The following is a 22,093-nucleotide window of genomic DNA, read 5'->3' on the forward strand; positions in this document are numbered from 1 at the left end:
CTTCAAAATAACTTTGGTTTTTCGGGACAGCAAATAAAATAGCAATAAGATGGAGTCAGCATGCTAGTTTGTGATCAAGTCAGGTCAAGCTGGCAATTAAATGCAATGAATTTGTGATAAAGTGATCGAGGGTGACAAGTCTAAAAATAAAATAAATAAATAAATCATAAATTCATTGCCGTTTATGTGCACCAAAATTCACATTAAATAATTCAGAGTCCAGCCAGAACATCTAATATTGGAAAGAGAAATTTAGAAATTCCTCCTCAAATAGTGATACTTGCTGCTATGTAAGATTGCCTTTATATAGGAATATAACCAGAATACAACTAGCCACAGACTTTGATTGATTGCAGTGTGTTGGCAATGTGTCTGCCTTTGTATATAATTAGATGACAGTTATTTGCAAACCTTCACAAAACTGAAAGTGCCTGCAGATTACCTGAGTCATACCACAGTTGGTAGGAGACAGGTTGCCTCCCAGCAGGCGACCTGTGCGCTCTCCTTGTAATGGAAAGTTGCTTCTGACAGGTTGAGGGTGTTGCACACTCAGCCCCTGGATGACCAGCTGGTTGTTGCAAATATTTACGATTGGCCACTGAATGTGAAAAATGAATTGCAATCACTGATTTTTTCTGGTCAAAAAAGGTTGTCGGCCTTTTTACTCTAATGTGACTCAAATGTATTTTGTGCAGATATTTGTTTAAGAAATAAAATTACAAGGTGAGTCTGTAATTTTTCCTCTAATTAAGCAAAAACAAAAAAAAATTAAAGTAATTAAATTTAATTAGTCTAAGGCACCACGGTGGCACGGTGGTTAGCACTGTTGCCGCACAGCAAGAAGGTCCTGAGTTCAATTCCCCCATCAGGCCGGGGTCTTTCTGTGTGGAGTTTGCATGTTCTCCCCGTGTTTGCGTGGGTTCCCTCCGGGTACTCCGGCTTCCTCCCACCGTCCAAAGACATGCAGCTTGTGGGGATAGGTTAATTGGATAATCCAAATTGTCACTAGGTGTGAATGTTCGAATGAATGTGAGTGCGAATGGTTGTCTGTCCCTGTGTGTTGGCCCTGCGACAGACTGGCGACCTGTCCAGGGTGTACCCTGCCTCTCGCCCTATGACAGCTGGGATAGGCTCCAGTGCCCCCCGCGACCCTGAAAAGGATAAGCGGAAGCGAATGGATGGATGGATGGATGGATAGTCTAAGGCACAGGTGTCAAACTCCAGGCCTCGAGGGCCAGTGTCCTGCAGGTTTTAGACGTGTCCAGCTGATTCAAATGGCTAAATTATCTCCTCAACATGTTTTGAAGTTCTTCAGAGGCCTGGTAATAAACTAATCATTTGATTCAGGTGTGTTGACCCAGGGTGAGATCTAAAACCTGCAGGACACCGGCCCTCGAGGCCTGGAGTTCGACACCCCTGGTCTAAGGTTTGTGGCTTGTTTTGTTTTTGTTTGTTACTGTGAAGTAAAAAAGTTGAATGAACATCTTCCAAATGTGGTGATTCCATAATTTTTGCCAGGGGCTATAAGTACTCCTTTACTGTGTGGCATAAGTAATTACTGATAAATAAACACTTTAATTATATTTGTAACTATCCTCACTTACATATAGTGCCATAAATGTTTGCTCTGTACAATATGACCGCAGTATGAAACGAATACAAAACTGTAACATCCATCTCTTCTTTCCATCAGTCCAGCTGAATCAATCAGTCCTGATAGCCAGCCTCTCCTCTCCTTTCATCTCCCTTTCTCTTGATTTTTTTTTAAAGCCGTCAGCATCCATCTCATTCGCCATAGCTTTATCATGCAGCACAGCCTCAATAAAATAATAAATGCATGAATAAATCATACACAAGCCCAATCTATCTGATTCAAAGGGTTTGGATAATTATTCAGTTTTTTTCATTGATTCGTCGTGACCCTAAATAGTTTCTAAGGTTATGAAATGGGAAATTGATCAGCGGAGAGCCCTGATGGAGAGAGGAACAAACTCACATAATATCCAAATATTCAAATCTCTCTCCCGCTCTCCTCCTCTCTCCACTCTCGCTCCTCAAATATCCGTGACCAAATGGACTTATAATTGGAAGTCAGGGCGCACAAAAATACTCCTCACCTTCTCGCTGAGTTGTCTAGATATTAGTTCTGCTGAGTTACAGGGTTGATATGAGCACATGGGAAGAAGATGAGGGAAAGAGAACAACATTAGGAGGGGGCATTCACTTGTGTTTGCACGGGACTTTCTCATCCTATAATTTTTTTTCCTTCTGTTATTTATTTATTTATTTATTTATTTTTCGTCTGAGGGCGTGGAGGTTTTACACACAAACACACACTAAAAGAGTTACACACACATTCCCTAGCCCATCTTTTCCTCTCTTCCAACAACGTTTCTCATTATAGCCTGTCTCCTCGTGTTTGTCATATTGGGCGGTCACCCATGATGATATCATAGGGTACTGGGGTATTTGTTGTGCATGTGTCTGTGCGTGCGTGTGTGTGTGTGTGTTCAGTTGTTTGCAACCATGACTTGGCTTTTCACAACACCCCTGTGAGATTCCTCACACATATGTCCACACACAGACTCTCTCTCTCGGTCTCTCTTTCTCTGACAGAGAGTCAGAAAGTCCCATTAGCTTCCGAGCCCTTATTTCTTCCTTGTGGGTGTTGAGAGTCCCCCATTGTCTGAACTGAATAGGACATGTCTCTGGATCTATGAATCCTATTATGAAGGAAGTGAAAGGAGGGGGAGGAGGGGAAAAGGATGATGGGTAGATGGATTTTAGACAGAGCGATAGAGTAGCAACGTGTGCTGACAATAGTCTCAGCAGACAAATAACAAAAAACTGGTCTTTTTTTTTTTTTTTAAAGGCCTAAAGTTTTCTTTGTGGCAAAAGTAAGAGAGCTTTGAAATTAGTCACACATGTCAATGCCAAAACATCTTAGGAAGAAGATCAATAAAACACACACAGAAAAAAAAATGGCTGGCTGTAGACTTTGTCTTTTTGCCTTCCTTCATCCGTGACATAGCCTATGCACGTCACTGATGCCATTGCCAGCATTTCTACCAGTGTGTACTGGGCTACTGGTAAATGTAGGGAGGCCTATGGACATTTCTAAGCAGGTGGTTACAGAACAGATTATGGTGTAGATTAGAGGGTAGGTTACAGCATTCCCTATTACACTGGAGCTAGCCATGACCAGCATGGACGATGCACATCTGCGTTGACCCATTACTGGTGTGACAGTTGAACACAATTTAAGATGTTATGGTTAACATAATACTATAACCTCTGACCCAAATATTCTGTGGACTGATGAGACAGAAGTTGAACTTTAACACAACATTTTATAAAAAGAACATCATAGGAACAGTCAAACGTGATTGTAGTGGGATGAAATTCTGAATTATGCAATCTATCAAAAACAAAAATCTTGAAGGAGAATGTTAAGCCATCAGTTCATGCTCTATAACAAAAACTCGCACAGGTTATGCAGCAGGACAAATATCTGACACCCACCAGCATGTCCACCATGAGTAGGTAAAAAAGGGGGGGCTTAAAAAAGTCTGAACTTACTAAATCTGATTGAAATGCTTTGTTGTGACCTTAAACATGTCAGTTTAGTATGGCTTTACCTACCTGATGATATTTTAATCTAATATTAAAAATGGTGCGATGGTCTGAAACATTTAAGTGTGAAAAATGTGTAAATTAACTAAGCAAATACTTTTTCAAGGCAGTGTATCTTTTGCCTATGCATGAACTTTTAGTGCTGATGTATTAGAGAATGCTAATAATTTTTTAAATTAAGGTGCACATGTAAGTCACCTGGTGTTACCTTAAAAATATAAACACTGACATTTACAGTGTGTTACATTTCAGAATTTAAAATCAACATTAAGCAGCAAACCAAAGGATATCTGGCTGTAGCATCATCAAGGGCAATTAGTTTATTTCATCCTAACATACTTTCCATTAATTTGGCCACTCTGTCTCTATGGGTAGCGTTGCATTCTCCACCTTTGTTGTGGAGTTTTGTTACTGAGTATTTCAGGGTACGAAGCACACTAATATAACTCTGCAGCTGTCCAGAAAGTGGGCCTGACTTAGCAACCAAGACTATGATTTTGATGACTGCGTTATAGATCTCTACCGTGCAATATGACCAAAGGCAGCGATTACTCACTGTGTCCTCTCTTTTTCACTCTTGTCCATGTAAACTGAGTGGTTTTATACCCTGTACAATGGAGTTAGAGTATTTGGAGTCGTGCTTTCAGTCACCTGATTCATGTAGTCCAATATTTGTTCTCTTTTATCCATTTTTGCCTCCCTGTAAACTCTTAAGGGAAACAGAATGCTGGAATGTTTTTTTATTTTCTATTTTTAACATGTTTGATTTTATTTTCTGTTTATGCTATTTGTATATGCACAAATCTCTATGAGTATCCCTTTTTTCATCCTCATTTCATACATAGTTGGTTCCAAAATATCCACTGCAGCCTTGTTAACTATAGGAATGGAAGCTGAAGAAAGAAGTGACGATGATGTTAAAACACGATGACAGTTAGAGTCAGGTTGGAAAAACGGAAAGTATTTACACTGCTTGGGGAAAAATTGGACCCAGTACATGTAGAGCATATTTAACCAAATTTGAAATACATGGGGAATATTAAGCAAAAAAGTCCCAGCAGGAGCACAAATGATGATGTATAGAAGAGAGTTATCGCTCTAGAGCAATGTCTTCTGCCATTTCTGCACTGCTCCATCTCTGAGATCAGGGAAAAAAAGTGAAGCCTAAGCCCACATTAGACCTTCTATATCTCTATCTGCAAGCGCTGACACAGGAGGTGCAGTGCGACAGCTTACACTTCAATGAACAGTAGAATTAAAGTTTGGAGGCAATTCTTTTCCTGTCTTACTGAGGGAGGACTTAGAGAAAATGTTATTTCTTCGTGACTAAACCACCCTCCACACCACTCATTTTTGTGCGGCACTAATATAATTAATGCAACAAAAAACAAATGAAACAAAAGGAAATAAGTTTACAAAAATTGGTCAAGAACGAAAAAAAAGGCCAAATACAATATAATAATAAATACAATATAAATTTTTATAATGGAAACAAATAAAAATTACCCTATTTGCTTTTCCACCTATGACAATATTGATTTATTGCAAGGCAAACATCCATGTGAAATTAAATTTTGCTCCAAGTGATTTATTTTAAATGAAAACTGTCCTAGACAAAACATCTCATCTGTGTGTCAGAACTGAAACCTCTTTGCATCATGCGCTGTTTAATGCTTTGTTATGGCCAAACACTCACACACAGACATGTGTACACAGAGTTCCTGAGGGGAAAGTGTCAGGAAATGAGATCTAGATCAGGAGGGAAGGAAGTTGAATTCTAAAATAAGAAAAACAAATCAACACCACTGAAACAATCTGGCCTCTGTCTGTGTGTGTGCATGTGTGTGTGTAAGAAGTGTAAATGAAATGATCTGCACACTTTGTAATTGCTTTCTACCCAGCAAGGGTGCCATGTTCATGAGAAAGGAAGTGATAGAAGAAAAAAGAGAGACAAAGACCAACAAACCAAAGAAAGTTCACTAAGACATGAGCTGTACACACCTGAAAATTAAGTGTTATTATGCAAGTTTTTTAATGCTCCAGTCAACATGCTTATACAGAGTAAGAATGAAAAAACTTTGATGACAGGGACTAGTGAAGTATTGGTATGTTACAGTGAACATGCTACCAACCCTACCGAGAGTCCCATCGTGTATCAGCATCCAGTAAGTACCAACCCAAGTACTACAATTAATGATTATTACACAAAGCTTGTTTTTCAATGAGTCACTGCAAAGCAGTCTTTTTCAAGTAAACCAAAGCCAGCGTTTAGGTCAATGGTCCACATGAAATGATGATGAGCCAAATTCAGGTATCTGAAGTCTAAACAAATAAAATAGAAGACAGCTATAAGATAAAATGTGTCATCTGCAAAGCAGCTAATGTATAAAGCTGGTGATGGTGCATAGTATAAGAGCATGTAACAGGATGCATTGTGAGCTCATTACACTGTCTAAATGTTTCAGCTGAAGAGTTACATGCATAGGAAGATATTAGGTTGACGTAATGGTTGAATCCGTGTGTGCTGCATGATCTGACTACACTGTGCCGTTGTCCCAAATACGTATAATTGCTGTACTGTAAGAGATATGTAGAAAAGACTAGAGTTTAAAGTGTTGGTAAGTGTCCTTGAGTTTTCCTAAAAAACCACAAGGAGACTGCACAAGCATTTTTTCCATCTTCAGTGTTGAAAGCTCAAAGGTTTAAAGATAGCACTCACACAAATATTTAAGGAAAAGAGTTGACAGATCTCTGTTTCACCAATTTATCCTGCTCGAAAACAAACATCCCAATTTTCTGGCCTCGGAGTCATGTTTCCATGTTTCATTTCTTTTGTATCTCTTTTCATTTGCACATTTTATTTGCAATTTTAATACCAAAGAACTACAGAGCAGCTAATTTTACTGTGCAGGAAGAAAACCTCCCAAATTACAACAAGAAGAGTGAGACACAGTTTGCTCTCTGGTTCACTCGAGCGTTACAGTAGTTCAATTGTCATGAAATTTTTAGTTACCAAGGATGATTATTTTATGTTGTATTAGAATTGCACATTATTCAAAGAGTGTAGCTGATAGCGGTAACTCTAGAGGGTTGTTTAATCTGCACATGAGACTAAATAGGTGTACAAAAATATTCTGCCCAGTTGTATCCTCGTTTATAAAGCTTTTTTTTTTTTACATATTAAAAAAAGACTAACCTGATGTGGCTTCTCCTTGCACCTGCAAACATTCACACCATCCCTCACAGCGTTAACAGTTTAGCAGGAGTGAATCTGTTCTTGAAAATGCTTGCTTGAATTGCCAACGAGGTCAGGCTTCACTGAGAGGGTTGGTGACATACAAGAGAAGGAATGAATCAGAGGTAAAGAGATAAAGGGAGACAAAGAGAACAGACTTACCTTTTCAACCTTTACAGACAGTTACACTGTCAGCATGGCCTCAGTGATTCGACAGTCTGAGAACATCAACCCCAATGGGAAGGTGACATTTACCTTCCTCTGGCCTATAAGGAGCACCAATAGGCACTGACACATACACACGCAAACACATGTACGCTGTACATTATAGCTCCTGACAGTGACACTGTTTCCATTAAACCTGAGCTTGTGCCAATTTGTCTGTCTCTGAAGAGCAGGCTGCCTCCGAAGGGTAGAAGTGAACTAGAGAGCGCACAGGAGTGAGAGCAGATAAAATTTTTAGATAATAAGACCGCATTCAAACGTGATAAAAATCTATCAGTCTGGTGTTGTTGTAGAAGTATTAAAAAAGTTATATAAATTTAATCCGACGTGTAATGGAATCTCTGAATGTACATTCTTCACATGTGTGTCCAGAAGCTGTATGTTCGATTTGTAAATATTTAACAAGTTGTCAAATCTCTATTTATATTGCATACATTAATATTATTGATTGAAAACTTCAAGTGTTTGTCTCTAGGCTGTAAATACAAGCAAAGCCACTTACAACTCAGGTGGATGTCTTTTTACACTTTTGCTGCACATATATAAAGTATGCATACATTATGGTATGCATGTAGAATGCAACTTTAGGTTTGCGATTGCCCTTAGTTCAAGCTCACAGATTCCCACTTTTCAGGCTGTGTATTGCTGCATGTTGACGGAACGGTTTTGGGTGAATGACGATTGCACAACTAGTACTAGAGAGCCATAAATGTGGCATGACAAAGCCACACCACATCATTACATGACCACCATCACCCTGAACAGGTCACAAGGTTGGATGGAGCTGTACTTTCATATTGTTTATACCAAGATCTGACTCAACCATTCAAATGTGGCAGCAGAACGAGACATTTTCACCCAGAGAACTGCAGCTCACTGATTCTTTTCTCTTTTTCTGGGGATTTTCTATAAACCCTAAAGGTCACTTAGGGGGAAGTAGATCAACAGTTTCTGAAATAGTCACACCAGCCCGTCTGGCTTCAACAACCATGCTGTGTTCAATGTCTTCAGCAGATTGTCTTGATGGGTGGTTAAATGCATTGAGCTGCTGCCATGTGATTAGCTTATTAGATATTTGTTAAGGAACAATTAAATTGCTCTATCTAACAAAATAGCCAGTACGTGCCAGTACGTTAACTTTGGTGTTTCTTGCTGAATTTTGCTTATTTAGGTGGAGTTTGGAGAGGTATTTGCTAAGTTAAAATATAATTTATTGTGTGGGTAAGGATGCTTTGTTGATGGATGACCAATCATCCAGTTAAGGAAATCCCAGAGTGTAGAGTTTTCAGTGGGAAAAACAGGAGAAATTCAGTGGACAACCTCCTGTTTCTATGGGATTAACCCACATGATAAACTGCAGTAGCACTAAAGCTTTATCTCTGTTTTGCTGCAAGACACAAATCTGAATTACAGAATGATAAATGGCTGTTAATCTGATATCTGATGTGATATTTTTGAGTATTGTAATTTAATTCGGCTTAAGGAATGATAATCAGTCACCCTGTCATGAATGCTCGGCTGGAGGTTTGGATGACTTTTAGAGAATGACGATACACCTCCAAGTAATCAAGTGATGCAACATTTAATTACTGTTTAGTTAACTCAGGATAGTTCAAGGCAGCTTCAAAGGAGTATGTGATTTTGAAAAAGTGTTTTCCACTTTTTCATTCCTGTTAATTTTGAACATGACCAGAAGGTTTTGGCAAGATGAGCCAAGACAGAGGTCCATTAGTGCCAGAAAATAGGAATAATTAACTTTTCATTTGGATTTGTCAGATTAAAGAATGTAGGTGCAAAGCTCAGATGTCACCCTTATTGGGTTTTTCAGTTTTTTCTGGAACACTACAGTGATATGATGCCATTATCTGTCCACACTGAAAATATGGGCACATTTAACCAAACAGTCTTCCGTCCATTATGCAACAACCATAAATTTCTAACTTCCAAACTTAACTCTGGATTTACAAAGTCGAGAAAACCACTGGATCTGACGTGTAACTATTTGCTGAGATTGGTGAGGGGGGAATATGTCAAAATAATCAGTGAGCATGTGGGACAGCAGAGACACTCGATTTTACACCAAACTAACTCATCCTCACATTACCAGCTGAGCATTTCTTGTTACTGCCCAGTAGCAAAACATAAACTCAGACAGGCTTAGTCCAACCTCCTGTTTTGCTGCTTGCAAAGGCTTTTTTTTTTTTTTAAGAAATACATTGCAAAAAAAGGCTTTTGTAACAAATATAATATCAATTAATCCTGTAACACCGAACCCATCAAAAAAATAGCCAGAAAATTCAGATTTTTCGGAATGGAGATGTTTATTAACGCTTATAACAAAATCCACAATTTTTGCTATATCATGTAGTGTATGATATATTTTTATTATATATTTATTATATGTTTTTCATATCAGATTTGATACATAGGGCATTTATGTTAACAACAATGTACATTTTAGACAAAAAAGAGTTTTGTCCATAAAATTTTGAAATTATGGCAAGTATTGATCATGGTGATGAGAGAGAGGTCTCAGAAACTCATGTATTGAATATGATAAATTATAGGGCATTATAGGCTTAAAACTGATATATGCAAACTAATCAATCATTTTTCTCAGAACTTAATTCTTTTAAAAAAATTTAATTTTCTGAAAATCATATCATGGTTTAAGTGCTGGAATCACTTCAAGATCAGTCCCTCGCAGGCACATGGGAAACATGCAAACTCAAAACAGGAAAGCTCCAGTTGGGATATGAACCAGGAACCTTTTGAGGTGAGGTGACAGTGCTACCCACTGCTGCACCATGCCATCCTGGAGGCAATAGTTTTTGTGCTCCAGTTTTTGTACTTTTGTGCCAGTATTTGTGGCTTGTGATTTCTCATTTTGGAGCCCCAAGTCCATAAACTGCTCTTGTGAAGCTAGACTGTAATCCTAGCTGGGTGTAAATACCCACAGCGGTACAAAAATGCTTGGAGGGGTGTAAAATGAGTTCTTCAGTTAGGAACCTTGTTGGTTTTGTTATTAGGAATTTGTCTATAAAAGAGAAAAAAAATAGAAAATCCTTACAAACCTCTTATTATTTGTCAATCTTGTTTGTCTTTCCTTGAAACATATTCACTGCGTAGCTGAAGTAGTGATTGAACTAACGGAAAGCCATGGGTGAAAGCGATATAGCAAATAATAATATCCTGCCTGTGCATCAAAAGACACCGGTCAAGGTAGAAAAGGTTTCAAGAAGATAAACTGTTGAAAATATCTTAAATCAAAGTAGTATGGGCCTTGTTCCTCTATAACAACTCTGTCTTGGCATATTTCCTATATATAAGGCAAAGATTCAGCTCTATATTGCAGCTAACATTCCCCATCTGTCACAAAAAGAAAAGTAAAAGAGGGGTGGCAAATAAGCCAAACTCTTCACTCCTGACGCACACTCACACACAGGAAATTCATCTTCACCTCCCCCCCACCCCTCCCACTTTTTTCCTTGTTTGCCAGTGTTTCAATTTCACTGTACACCTCCTGCACCACTGAGCAGATAGAGAGCAAAAGAAAGGCCACAGAGGGAAGACAGAACAAAGGAAAGTGACACTGTCAGCCCAACTGAAACGCATCAGAATGAATCAAGTTCTTCTCGGCTTTCTTTCATCCGCGATCTTCTGGGAGAGCAGTCACTGAGATGACTTACTCTTACAGAGTGGTTTATTGCTTTCACATAAAGCATGTTTCCTTTCATAATTGGTCCATCGGAGCCCTATATGAGCAAATTACAGCATACCCTCACTGTTCCACTTCTTCTCGATGTGCACTCCTGCTCATCTTCAAGAAAATCCCTAAATTCTGTTGCAACTTTTGTTGCAAAATTCAATTTTCTTAAAAAACAACCAATGAGAACAAACTAATAGAGAAAGAAGTACTACGTAGTTTGTTACAGTTTAATTCAATTCAATTTTATTTATATTGCACCTAATCACAACAACAGTTGCCTCAAGGCACTTTATATTGTAAGGTAGACCCTACAATAATATACTCCTGAGTCTACCAGAGCCTGCACTGGCAGTATCAATACTTAATATTGTGTCACTATCTGCTTATATCTTCTTTAATTCAGTCAGAGGTGTGAATAAAGGAATAGTAGCACAGGTCAGCTGGTGGTTGCTTCACACAACAAATTATAAGACTTTCAAAGTTTCGTTATTTCAGTGCTGCACCACTACACCTGATCTCATGATTTTCCTACTTGTCAAACGTCACTTATCCAGCTAAGCATATATTTCGATTTTTTGGACGGTGAGATGAGTCAGATTGTTTGACAAGGTTAGAAGCACTTTAGCTCTCCGTCGTCTTTGTGTACTTTTCCATTCTGCAACACGTTTAATACGTTTTTTTCCTTTTTGATATTGATAATGATGCAGTTAGTTAGAAATAGTCTGTGATTTTTTTTGAAAAAACACAAACACCCCACTCCTACACTTCTAAAGAGCTTTAGAGGTTTGCAGAAGTGTTCATATTACATTAGATACAAGACTTTAGTTAGGGTTTGGTGAGCTGACTCCCCTCCCTTCCTTACACGTTTGGTCCATTTATTTTCATTTGTATTTTACCTCAGTTCAATTTTTCATCTGTGGTCCCTGGACATCTGAATAGGAAACAAATCTCAGATTTTCAGCACGATAGTGTGCAGGCAATTACTCCCGTCGCTTTTTACACATTCATACTTACTTCTGGTAGATGTGAAATTCTTTTACTTTCTGATATGGTCAATTGAAGCTACAAATAATGTTCATTAACATCAGGCAAGCAGCATTAAGCTGGTAATGATTGTGAAGGCAATATTCAGTCTTGCTTACAATAACAGCTACATGGATAATCTGATGAAATATTGGTATTCAGAACAAAGCAGCAGCAACTTTTATTTTTGATTGAAGGTATGGTAATTCAATATTCAATTTTGTGCTATGAGTGCTCGTGTGCACACACACGCACACAAACACACACACACACACACAGATGACACATGGTAGAATTTCCTCAATATTTACTTCGAAAAAAATGTGACTGTCATCACAGAATAATTTGGACTGTAAACTGTGTGTGTGTGTGTGTGTGTGAGTGTGTCAAACTGATGAGACAGGCTACTCTCTATTGTTGTCCCGCAGCTTTCAATTTGAGGGTCATTTGTTTGCATTATCCAGCTTATGACAGGCGAGGTGGGAGAATGCCATCGTTGTATCTAATTCTAATTATTTAGCAGCTGTAAAACACTTGTCGCTGCCTCTCCTGTTTGCCTCTACCTCATTTGTCTGCCATATTATTTTTTTCTCCTTGCCTGTTTCTAACACCTCATTTTTTACCTGCAGCTACACTAAAATTGCCTTCTAATAAAATTCTTGCAATTATTGGGTAAATTTGTCCTATCCTACCGTGAGGCAGATGGAAAAGGTAAATACCAATTTCACTTTTACTACTGTAGAGAAAATAATTTTCAAACTTTTTTGGTGATATCTCCTGTCAGAATCAGAAACGCTTCCAATACATCAAAGAATAAATTTTATCGATATGGGAGAAGCTAAAGTCTTGGGCCACCTGTCATTTCTTGATATTTTGTTTTCAAGGAGCTGGACTTTCTTGTACACTTTTAAAAAGTAATCTTGGGTAATAGTTTGTGAGGCTGTCTGAATGTCCTTTACAGTTTTTATTTGGACACTGGATGCTTTTTCTCTTAGTTTCAGTCCAGTCCTTGTACCCAATTATTTTAGAATAATTTTTTTCTGTATGGTTTTTTTTTTTGTATTTTTGTTTTTGTGTTTTAAATCTATGCAAGCAATAGATTCATTTGAGAAGCATAAAACAGCATTTTTGCACCTACAAGGTGATTCCCAAAGAGTTATCAGCTGAAAACTTAGCACATCTTGGCATGGTTTGCTGTGTGTCCTTTAAAACAATTGAGGAAGCAGCCTTCAGGAGAGCAGCTGATTTTGAAGTCCTCTATGCAATTCCAGTTCTTACTACTAGCATTGCATTTTGTGATTTTACCACAGACTTGGCAAAGATAAAGGAGAAACATCAACTTCTGTATGGAACTGACCCAAATTTGTTGAGAAGCTATTGCTGTGCTGCTGATGGGAGCTACAGGCAAGCACAGAAGAATCCACAGTTTCCAAGACAGCACCAAGAGGGAAACAAAACCTGGAGTGTGGTTAGGATTTCTTTTGACATTAGCATGCTTGAGGCTGCCAACAGAGAAAGAAACTAAATTGTAGTGTGGTATTCTGCCATACCACCATGTGCCTTTTTTTTTTTTAAACACCAATTCAGTCTTTGCTCGCCATGAGCCCATTCCTCAGATTTGCCTCCCCAAAACTTCCAGACAATCAAAATCTAGTTAAAGGATTATCATATCAACACACTTCAGGCGATCCAGCATTCAATATAGAGGCAAAAAGGTGTAAATCAACTTCAGCAGAGTGATCTGAAAGTAGCTGTCCAACAGAAAATGGTTTAGAGGTGCACCTCAAAATGATCTTTAATGTATGAGTGTCCAAATTTTTTAATTAGACTTGTTTCTTTTTCCTGCACACCTTTTATTTAGATCTTTTGTGAAAAAGAAAGCCACACATTAAAAAAGGCAGCCTCTTTTTATGTTTTCCAAGTAGATCCTACTGAGAGTTGGGACCATAGGCAGACTCAGAATATAATGGAGGGATTATAAAACTCATCTGGTGGAGGAAGACCTCGGGATTCCCCTGGGAGTTCTGGAGGATGACAGGATGGAAGGATGTCTGGCCTACCTTTGTTTTCCTCTTGTCAATTGTGGGGCTGAACTTCCACACCCTGGATACAGCCATCTTGTGAGAACCAAGGAAACACACGCACTCACATGCTCATCCACTTTATGCCACACAAGCATATATGCCCAAAGAAACACACTGGGCAGATGCCATGCCTCTCTCACCATCTGTTTCTCTCTCTTTCCTCTTTTCAGAAATTAATCAGGCGACGTGTACTTGGGAAATGAGGTGACATTTTCCTGTAATGAGAGCGATGGGTGGAAGGGAAGGAATCACTGCATTTCCAGGGCCTGCCATCGACAGAGATTGACATTTTCCATTACGGAGTCAAAATGTACATGTGTAGCTCGATCTGAGCTGCTGTGTTTGTGTGTGTGTGGCAGCAGGCGACAGGGAGGTCATCCATCTTGTTACAGCCATATCCCAAAGTCTATGTGTGTGTACATTTGTGCCTGCATGCGCAGAGGTGTATGTGTGGTGCACCTGTGTGTGCATGTGTGTGGAGAGTGGTTGTAAGGTGAAAAAGCATGATTTATGGAAGGGAGTGGTGCTGGAAAGCGCAGGGTAAGGCGATGCCTGTAAATCCTGATAAAAAAAAAAACCTGGATAGAAGCAATTTAATGCCATCAATCTTCCTACCTAGGGGCTGTGATATATTGGCAGGTAGAAAGGTGTGGGTGTGTGTGTGTGTGTGTGTGTGTGTGTGTGTGTGTGTGTGTGTAAGAGGAATTAAAGAAGTAAGCAAAGCTCATTCCTCAGACAGACAAACCTGGTTTTATCACTTAATATAGTAGCAGTACATATAATTGTGTGCACACACCTTACTTTACATTACAATGTTACTATATTGTTTTAAACACTGTCGGGAGATGGTTATTAAACACTTCCAACATGCCTCAGTCAATTCAACAGGTGATCACTGACGCATGCATGGAAGGGAGATCTGTGCGTGCAACAAAAACAGTAGAAGACATATCAAGCAGAAGCTTGATATAAGTCACGTCCTGATGGAAGTTTGTATTTTTATGAAGCTTTCATGTAGTTTAACTATTTTTTTAAAGCTACAGCAATTAACAATCCATCCGTCTATCTTCGACATTTATCCGGTTTTTAGGGTCATGAGAGCAGCCACCTCTTCCAGCTCATCCAAGTGGGCATCACGACATTCTTAAGACAGTTTAACTGGTTCCTTTTGATGGGGAGGAGCAGCGTCTCTGCTACGAGTCCATTTCGAATAACTGAGCTTGTCACCCTATAGTTAAGGGAGGGTCCAACCACTTTTCAAAGGAAACTGGTTTCTGCCTCTTTTATTCGTGACCTCATCTTTCTGGTCACTACCCAGAGCTTGTGACCATACAGCATCCACATCACTATGGACACTGCCCCAATCCAACTGTCAGTCTTGTGTTCCACTCTCTCTCTCCTCATTCATGAACAAGATCGTGAGATACTTGAACTGCTCCCCTTGGGACGGCATCTCATCCCTACACTAATTCATATACTTATAAGAAACTCAAAGAAGTCCAGTTGCTTTTCTTTCCAAGCTCTTCAAACTACATGTAATCTGTAACATCTGCCTCTGATTCAGTGGCACTTTGAAGTTAGTGTTTAAAACCTCCACAGATGCCAGTAGTGTTTTAGAGATCTAAACAACACAGCATATAATAAAACAACTAATGGACTAACAAACTAAAAATCACCATAAAGAAAAAGACAAAAACTTGCATGAAATTTGATGGGTGTGTCTTTTAAAGAAACTGATCACATTTTTGTCAGAAATAGTCTGCACCCATTCAAATATACAAATGAAACTTTTTTAAAGGACTCATTCGTGTGAAAAACTAAGTGCACCTTTATTGCTTTTACTGAGATTAAAAGGGTATGTACCCAGCAGGCCCTACTGATCAAATGCACTTCATTAACTTATTACCAGCAAGTGTGAGCATCGCTATAAAATGTGTGTGTTAATACAATGGCACGGAGGAAAGAAACCAGCAATGATCACATAGGAGCAATTGATCCTGCTCATTACTCTGGGAAAGCTTATACAACCTTTAAGTGCATCAGTCTACAGTTCACCTGAGGAAAAGACAGTTGCCAGTCTTTCCAAGAGTGGACATCCAAGGAAGTTCACCTCATAGTCTGTCTGACAATGATCAGTGAAAGTGTAAAACCCAAGTGATACATTTCAGACTCCACAGGCTTCAGTTAGCATGTTTAATATTAAAGTTTGTCACAGCACAATTTTAAAAAATGTTTCCAGGAAAAAGTCTCTTCTCTCTGAAAAAAAAACATGGCAGCACAGTGTAGGTTTCCCTCTGAACAAACCACAAGGCTCCTGGAACAGTCTCCTATTAATGCACAGCACCACTTTTGATGGAAAACATATCAACACAAACACGTCATACTGACTGTCAAACGCGATGATGTAATGGTGATGATTTGAGCTTGTTTTGCAGGCACATAACCTGGGCACCTTGCAGTCATTGGGTCAACCATGAACTTCTTTGTATAATAAAGTATTCTAGAGTAAATTATGAGGGCATCTGTCACACAGCTAAAGCTTGGCCCAATTAGTCCACGCAGGACAATGATCACAAGTACAGCATCAAGTCTACAACAGAATAGCTTGGCTGTTGCAATGGCCCAGTCAAAGTCCTGAACTTAACCGGATTGAAATTTTGTAGCGAGACCTCACGAGAGCTGTACATAAACAAATTCTCACAAACATCAAAGAACTTTGTGGAAGAAGAATTGATCCACAAGGAGATGAGAAAGTGATCAAATTCATACAGAAAATTATTACATCAAGTTACTGACGCTAAAGTAGGTTCTTCAAGCTACTGAGTTATAGAGTTACATGGTTTTTACGGGTCTGCAAACATGCACAAAAATATGCTCTAATGTCTTCCATAACTTGACTTTGAATCCAGAGCATTGCCTGTGTATGTGCAAAGACTGAAGGCAGAGTATAAACAGCCTTGTGTTCTCAGCTCCCCTGAGGCTGACAGGATTTTTACATTCACTTGCCCATGGGTTAATAGGAGTATGATTTATAGCATGGCAGGGCTCCATCTATCTAACCCCAGCCAGTGTCAGTACACCGCCTTGCTTTCCTCCACTTAATGGTACTAAACAGGAATACAGCACTGCAAATAAAAAGGCTTTTGTAGTGTTAATTTAGTGCTGTTTCAGAATAGAGCTATTATGTAATGAACCTTAAGACAAATTATTTACTCATCATGACGTCAGACAAAATGTCAGTCTTAATTTCAGGTAAAACACTCCCAATAAAAGAGTTTGAAAGTAAAATTGGGAGTTCTTGTGCTGCCTTTGAAGACCTTTGATGGCTGTACAAAATGGGGAAATGGGCTCAGATTGTTGTGAGCAACAACACAGCAGAAAATACATTTAAATGGAGGAAGATCGAAAAAATATGCAATACTGCCCTATCCTGAATCATTTACTGGTTCAGTTTAATCCCAGACCAGTCACTTCCTCACTGATCTGCTCCAGCTGTGTGAAGATGAGGTTGCAATGATAGTGTTATGTTTCTGTGTGACAAACTTGACTGGAGAGGCCTTGAGAAATGATTTAATTTTCCCCTGCAGCTACTAAATCACCCCAGTGTGAACATTTACCACAGCCACGCATGTACGCGTGCACACACACAGACACACACACAGAATCTAAACTGCATTTGCAGGCATATGCATGAACACTAAAACATGCACAGAAACTTAAGCATAGCCACAGGCTAACATCCCACGTACACACAAACACACACATGCACACAAATACACAGGACAGTGCATCGCATAGCAGTATTTTTGATTTGGAAAATTCATTTCTCTTCTTCTTTACGTCATCTGTTCTCTCTCTTTCACAGACAGCTTCCAGTGAATTTAGACACAGCGCACTTCTTAATTTAGTTATAGCATCTATGTGATTTGTGACAGAAGAAGAGCAAAAAGAGTGGGAGGGAAGGCTTATAAGACGATAGTGAGACCTACTATGATGTACAGTTTAAAGATGGTGGCACTAACAAAAAGACAGGTCGCAAAGTGACAGCACTGAAGGTGGTGGGAGTGACCAGAATGAACAAGATTATTAATAAATACATCAGAGGGACAGCTTTTGTGAAGCAGTTTGGAGGCAAAAGTCTGAAAGGAAAGACCGAGATGATTTTGACATGTGCAATAAAGAGATGTTGGAGCTGCCAGGCAGAAGGAAAACAGGAAGATCACAGTAGAGGTTCCTGTAGTGAAGGAGGACATGCAGAGGGTTGGTGTGACAGAGGAGGATGCCAGGAATAGGTAGGATGGTGGCAGATGATCCGCTGTGGGGACCCCTGAAAAGGAGCAGCAGAAAGAAAAAGTTTTCCCATATTCAGAAGTTTTTTCCACATTTACAGGCACTTCTATGAGTTTGCTTTCAAATAATCAGGATGTTTTTAGTGCATCCAGCCTGCACAATGCCAAGTAGTTGTGTGTGATACTGCAAACTTTGGTATCGATCCGATACCAAATAGATACAGGGCCAGTATTGCCGATACCAATACTGATACTTTTTACTTATAAAGGCAGCTTATGTATCGAAGAGCGGTGTGTAAGGATTCATGAAATGAATCATCATGAATCTGCCATTCTGATTTTAATGACCACTGTGATTTGTAATTTCCACAATAACTAGTTAACACAGCAAAACGCAGCTTTCAGCTTTAATGTATTTTGAAACTGGGATTTTTTTGAGACCTGGAATGTAAATGTGCCTGTTTCTAAATCTGCTATAGGATATAAATAAAATAGACCTGACAGTCAACACAAAAAGGTTCAGATATTTTTCATAGTGTGTATTGGAGGTATATTTTTTCATTTCCTAAAAAATAATTTATTTAACACAATTCAGTAGGCTACGTGCTGAACTTAGAGAATAGAAACAAAGTATCAATCCTACCATGATGGTATCGATCCCATACCAATACCAGCGTTGGTATCGATACTAACGATATCTGGATCAATCCGCCCACCTCTAATGCCAAGTAAACTTCGAAAGATGCTACTTTCTGGAGGCCAAGAAAAGTTTTACTTAATCCATTTGTGTGGGCTAAATATACAGTAGATATACTGCATCTAAAATCACTGGCAGCCAAAGGTTCCTTAGCAGTGATTATGAGGGAATTTTATTGGCATCTTGACATTTAATTTTTTGTTTTACAATAACAATTTTACAAGGACATATTTTTGAAATGACTATGTAACAAATCCAATCAAGACTATGTTAACTAGTAACTCCTTACCAAATATACAACCACATGTAAACATGTAAACAGTACAGTGGGACAGCACACAGATATTTCAGCAAAGCCACAACCTCAAGCCAAGTCAAAATCAGTTCTGGGCCAAGATATCTGCTGATATCCCTACATGCACCCAGTTAGCAAATCGCATATAGGGCAAGCTGCTTTAGCAACCCTGGGATCAAAATTAGTACTTCCAAGATTCTAATTAAAAAAGGGCGGAGACCCCACTCCAGGTTGGGAATGAGTTGCTGCCCCAAGTAGATAAAATTCAAGAAGCACAAGTCTGACAGTCTGCCAGAGTGGCATGCTCGGTGTGTGACCAGTCTGCTGTGGTAAAGGGAGGGCTGAACATAAATGCAAAGTCCTAGACTACCCTATAGTCACACACTGTGAAATATTTTTGTGTAAAACTTATACTTACTGAACTATTCTCATGAATTAACATTTCACCATTGGCTAGGCCTTGCCAAGTTGAATGTGCAGACTTTACTGTCTGGCATATGCCCTTCTTTGTAAACCTCCATTAATTCCATGCCGTAACTTCAGGTCATGTGCTCTTCGTGTCTCTACTTATTTAACAGTTAAATAGCCCAAAAGAGCACCTGAAGCCATGACTGCATAAAAGCAGCATTGTTGGCATAATAAATGGAAGTAGAGCACATATACAGTGCCATGCAACTCATATGGAAAGAATATTTTCTCATTCTTGCAGTACTGGTACTAATTAAAAGAGATATAGTAACATTTCAAACTGTTGTAACAGTAGCAATCACAGCTGAGATCATTTTCTGTTACGGTTATTGTTATTTTAGACAAATCCATTCCCACATAGAAACTTACATATTAAAATGGTTGTTTGAGAAAGCCGGGCACGCCAGGTTAGTTTGGTTATTTTAAAAAAAACTTGTCTGTCTGACAGCTGATTTGTTACCACGTGCTTGTCATAGTTTGTAAGAGAACAAACACTGTTTCAGGGAAAGGGACAGAGAAAGACAGATCTGCAAAGTAAAGGTTCGGAGAAGAATGTCCTGAGCTGTAAGCTTAGATGGCTTAAAGCTGTCAAAATCTTAATCCATCTGTCATGAGGTGCATGGACTCTGAGCTTACAGTTGGAGGGATGGTGGACTGATGTCACTTGGAAAGTCAGTGCCCATCATAGGGTGTTTTCACATGACATGTCACAGAACCTTATCCTTGCATCCAAACACTCTGCCTGTGTCCATGTTGCAGGAGGGTTTCGATAAACCTGTGATGCAATTTAATGATTATTGGTATTAATACGGAAATTGGGCCATATAAATTCTATTACATAGACATGAATGAACAAGGGAAACTGTGTAATTGCATAAAGAAATGAGAATACTGTAGATTCAGCACGCTGCTGGAAACATTCCTCAGCATCACAAAATTGGCATAGATTTGTTGAGTGCACATCCATGATGTGAATCTCCCATAATCAAGTAGGATTTGATGTTTTCAGTTTGTTTTTACCAAATTCTGACCACTCCATCTAAGTGTGGCCGTAGAGATCAAGACTCATCAGACCAATTAGTGTTTTTCCAGGTTTCTATTGACCAGTTTTTTTAAGCCACATGAACTTTGGACTCAGTTCCATGTTTTTGACTGAAAAGATAAGACAAACCTTTATTAGTGTTGACAAGGTATTTGAGATAACAAAGAGTTGAATAGTTATACCTAATGAAGTAGCCAATAAGTAGTACCTGAAATATATGTCATAAAAATTAGGTTATAACTTGGTATATTATAAAGTGCAGTATATGCCTTGGTTTGGCCAGCCCACAGGGTAATATGACCCTTAACAAACCACATTTCACCCTTGAAATTTTAAATAAAATACAGTTCTGGACAAAATGTCTGTGAAGGTTCTCAGTCATCCAGGTCATCGTAGTCAAAGGAGCTTGCAAAGAAAAGCGTCTGGACTTCTTTAAGTTACTTGAAGACGTTTCTCATCCGAGAAGCTTCTTCAGTTCTAAGGTCAAATGGTGGAGAGTCCCAGATATAGTTCTGGACAAACACACATGCCTTAATAGATGATGGTAAGGCTCCCTAAAGTAATGTGATATTTTTCAGTAAACTACTTCAAAATATCATGACCTGTGAGGAGAACTCACTTTTAAAATGTTCCAAAACTCCACCGTTATTCCCTGACTGTGAAATAAAAAACTGAAACTGAGAAGATCATTAGTAAAATCTTCTGCCCTCACAGTTCTACTTACTATTCTTGTGAGTAATTGGACTTCAATTTTCCAACTTTACAGAACACACAGAAATACACTCGGCTCTTTCTGCTCTTCACTGCGGTGTTTTGAGAGCAGTTTTAACACCTATCTGGCTTCCCACATTTCTCTCTCATTCCCACGTCCCCACCTTCTCCAGCGCTCTGTCACCTTTGCCTATTATCAGCTTGCCTTGACTTCAGATGCAGTCACTCTGCAATGATACAATAAAAACTTCCAGCAGGAAGAAGTCTCTACATTTACTGACCCGAACACAATTTGGTCATACGCTGTCCTGTTTGCTTTAGTCCCTGTCACTCTAGCTTGTTCTAAGCAGCGAACCATTTTGGATTTTCATTAGATTTAAGTACCAGTAAGTGGTAAATAACATAGTGTGGAAAAGGTTAGCTAGCTGTTGTGGTACATCCACAGCTTTGATCCATATTCTGTTAGAAGTCGTACAACCAAAAGTTCAAACCTGTCCAAAGAAAATTATGCTTTGATATGATATAAAACTGTTAGATTCCTGGCCAGTGAGATACTGAGAGGCTACTGTGATGTTCCTAATTGAGCTGGCCTAACTGCTGTACAGCTCTGATTCACACTTCTGGGTGGTTTGTCGACCATATGATGGCCACAGCTGCAGCATAATTAAAAGGGAAAAAAAAC

General features: G+C 39.0%; 1 protein-coding gene across 2 annotated transcripts in view; it reads right to left on the reverse strand.

Annotated features, from left to right (window-relative positions):
• The window catches only part of gnpat (glyceronephosphate O-acyltransferase), a 302,570-nt gene that overhangs the window by 251,316 nt on the left and 29,161 nt on the right, over positions 1-22,093 (reverse strand). The window lies entirely within an intron of this gene.

This window comes from Aulonocara stuartgranti (assembly GCF_965226115.1).
Source record: "Aulonocara stuartgranti genome assembly, chromosome: 15".
Classification (NCBI taxonomy): Eukaryota; Metazoa; Chordata; class Actinopteri; order Cichliformes; family Cichlidae; genus Aulonocara; species Aulonocara stuartgranti.